This window comes from Rattus norvegicus, chromosome 1 (genome assembly GCF_036323735.1).
Source record: "Rattus norvegicus strain BN/NHsdMcwi chromosome 1, GRCr8, whole genome shotgun sequence".
NCBI classification, from domain to species: Eukaryota; Metazoa; Chordata; class Mammalia; order Rodentia; family Muridae; genus Rattus; species Rattus norvegicus.
Genome location: NC_086019.1, coordinates 66,196,976 through 66,200,802, shown reverse-complemented (window position 1 = coordinate 66,200,802; position 3,827 = coordinate 66,196,976). Strand labels below are relative to the sequence as shown.

General features: G+C 33.5%; 1 non-coding gene across 1 annotated transcript; it reads left to right on the top strand.

Moving 5' to 3' along the window:
- Positions 1-2,561: 2,561 nt before the first annotated feature.
- Positions 2,562-2,636, top strand: Trnaa-agc40 (transfer RNA alanine (anticodon AGC) 40). The gene has a single exon. It is a non-coding gene; the product is annotated as a tRNA-Ala (tRNA).
- Positions 2,637-3,827: the final 1,191 nt, after the last annotated feature.

The following is a 3,827-nucleotide window of genomic DNA, read 5'->3' as shown; positions in this document are numbered from 1 at the left end:
TTTCTACTTTGTACATATAAATGAACTTTGAGGTTGCAAAAACCTTCAGCTCCTTCAGTCCTCCAATGGGGTCAGTGTAGGGGAATGCTGGGGCACTGAGGCAGGAGTGGGTGGGTGGGTGGAGAAGCACCCTCATAGAGGCAGGGGAAGGGGATGGTATAGGGGATTTCTGGAGGAGAAATTAGGAAGGGGGATAACATTTAAAATGTAAATAAATAAAATAACCAATAAAGTGAACTTTGGACACATTTCTGACAATAATTGATAGAACTCATTATGTACACACCAGGGTTGTGATCGAATTGTAATCTAGAAGCAAGGACCCACATATTTTGGATGCTGGAGAGATTGTTCAGTGGTTAGGGTCGCTAGCTGCCTTTGCAGAGGACCAAGTTCTTTTACTGCATACACGACTTCTACAAAAACATCTGTAACTCTAGTTCCCATTGTGTATGGGCATGGTACAAGAAAGAAAATGCTGCTTCATAGGAATTTTATGATTCTATTTAAGAAGTCAGAAACAAATTATATTATCTATTTATATGTCTATCATCTACCTATCATTTATGTATCTATCCGTCCACCTATTATCTATCTGTCTGTCTATCTATCTATCCATCCATCCATCTATTATCTATCATCTATCTATCTATCTATCCATCCATCTATTATCTATCATCTATCTATCTATCTATTATCTAACGTGTATACATTAATACAGCATCTTACTATATAGCCCTGGCTGGCCTGGGACTCACTATATAATCCATTCTACCCACAAATTCACAAAAATCAAACTGCTTCTGGCTCCCACATGCTAGGCATGAATATCCCAGCACACCTAGATGATTACTCAAATTTCGAGGAAGGAATTAATATTTGGCATTCTTAATTTTAGGATTCCTCTATAATAAGATTATTCTTTGAAAATTTCAGATATTTTAATGTATTTTGATAAATATAATAAAAGGAATCAATGATCATTATGAATTATATAACTTTCTCTTGTATGTTTATTTTTTATTTAAATTTTTGGCAAATAAGCAAATTATGTGTATCTTTACATTTCAATTATCACACTGACTTCTCAAACTACCTTTTCATATTTTTGTATGATTTTATATTGAATCTCTTATGGCACTTAAAATTATGCCTATCCAATTCGTAAAAAGGAAATGATACTTTCTTTTACATGCTGCAAAGTATTTACAAGAAAGCCATTTTATATCTTTTTACAAGCTGAGCTATTGATTTTTTCTTTTTAGATTTGATGTTCTTATTAAAGTTTTATTTCCTTTTGCTTGATTTTGGGGGCATTATCTGAACATTTAAGAATTATAGAGCTTGAAAATGTCTGATATAGATGATACATTAAAATATTTTTAAGGGGAAATGATTTCTGGATTTTATAATTAGTAAGCTCTTTGTAACTGAGCTTCCCTATGTCTGCATTGGTTCCCAACTAACGACACAGAAGCAAATTTATTTATGAATTAATTCCTAGGCCTTAAGGTAGGTTTGTTACCCAAATAGCTAGTAACTGAATTATTCTGTTGGCCATGTGGTTGGTTACTGCTCCCCAATTTCTTACATATGACTTCCCCATGGAAAATTTCTAATTCCTGACTCCTTTCCAGAATTCCAATCTCTTCCCAGAAGTCCTGCCTTTTCTCTCTCTCTCTCCTTGCTGTAGGTCGTTCAGCTTTTTACTGACAGATGATGCTTTTACACAGTGCACAGGGATTACCCCAGCAAGTTTTTATGAATTAAGTTTCTGAGAACCAAAGACTGGGAAAAAATGGAAAAGATGATTCAGGACTTGAGTTTGGGTGAACAAGAAGAAACTGGCTTTTATTGAGTACATTTACAGTTTTTGTGTATAATATCTCCAGACATACAAGGCACTTTCTTACACTGATTGCTTATTTATTTATTTATTTATTTATTTATTTATTTATTTATTTAATTTATTTAAAACTTTGTAACAAAAATTCTGGAAATATACAATGATATTTTGTAGAGATTATACCATGACAGATAAAAGGAAAAGACAAATTCATGAACTATTTGCTTGTTTCCTAAAGTCTTCTGGGTCTGCTTTTAACCTCCACCGTCCTTCTAAATAATACTAAAGGTTAGTGGGTAATTTCAATCTGCAATGAAAATTAGCTTTGCTCAACATGCCAATTACCTAACAGGTAGACTTTACTTTTATGTTTCTAATATTTTAACACTAGCAGTCACTTGAAGTTTTTCCTGCACTGACACTTGTTAATTTTAATATCTGTCATTGGTTCTTAAAGAAAAGCCTTGCACCTCATCTTTGAAGTAAATAAAAGATTAGAAAGCAATGATTTGTTTGATTAATTTGTATGAGTCCAGCTGTTATAACATTGTTTATAAATTTGGAGAAGGAAATAAAAATTGTTTCCATGTTCCCAAGCCTTCTTATTATGGTCTCTTACCAATTATATTTCATACAAAAAGTGAACTGGAGGAAATATTTAGCCATAATGAAAGAGCTGATAATGGAAACAGATACATAGTTAAATTCTAAGGGGTTCAGGGACTTAGCTCAGTGGTAGAGCGTTTGCCTAGCAAGCGCAAGGCCCTGGGTTCGATCCTCAGCTCTGAAAAAAAGAAAAGAAAAAAATAATTTAAATTCTAAGAGTACCTTGGGCTTCTAGTCCTTTTAAATAAATTCTTTACCTTGTTTTATATTTGCATTTATCTGTATCCTGAGAATCTTTTAAATCTCTTCCTATTCTCTTCCAGTAAGACAATAAGTCATTCAAAAGCCCTTTTAGTTTCATAGGAATAGAGGTGTTGGGTATTTTTATTAGAATTATAAGGTCCCCATTTAATTTTTTTAAGGGAATCGACTCTGGTTTGCTTAAATATTGCTAGATAATTCTTGATACAAAGCATTTATATAAACCTCCTAAAAGGGAAAAAGGAACGTTTAATTGAAATCCAAAAATCACAAACTCAATTGAGAAAGGGCTGATCTTCACCAGGTGTGAAGAAAGAGACCTCCCAAGGGAGGTATTACTCAGACACTGAGGAGTTTTACTGAGTGTTTTCAGTCACATGTAATTACTGAGTAATGCAAACATAACATTTGCCATCCAAGATGTTTGCAACTTGAAACCCCAGGTAACTTGTACTGAAGTAACTTTGAAGGAAGTTCACTAGGAGAAGATTTTGTAGGAAAGACGTACAGCTAGCCACAGCTGAATCTGAGTCCAGATCTATCTTGCAGGCCATCTTATTAAAGCAGTAGCCACAGCTATGATATACTTGCCTTGTTAGCATATCAGATATGAGCCAAAATAAAAATGAGGACATTAGTGCTCTTCACTGTGATATCTGAGTTGTGTTTAATATTTAGAAACACAGGATTAGCTTTTTTCCAAGGGGAGGAGGTTTATATAATAATGAACCTAATCTGTGTTTAATAAGGTTTTCTTCCTTTGTGTTCATGGCAATATGGAACTAATTTTTGCTTGTTTGCACAGAAGTCCCCACTGCCTTATGTCACATTATAGTGCTAGCATCAGGAATCCAGCAGGTATCAAATGCAGCACATTGCTGGCTACCTGTAGAGATTTTTTTCCTAAATTAATGGAGCAGCTTTTCTATATTCAATGGTGCCTAATAGAAGTGGATTTTGTTTTATTAATACTTTACTAATCTTTATGTTAAAGTCTTTCAAGAAGTATTCTGGTTTGTACACTACATTATAACACAAACTTGAAGAAATGTAAGTCCTAAATTTTTAGAAAAATTAACACAATATCTTTCAAATTTGCACACTTAAAATGTTA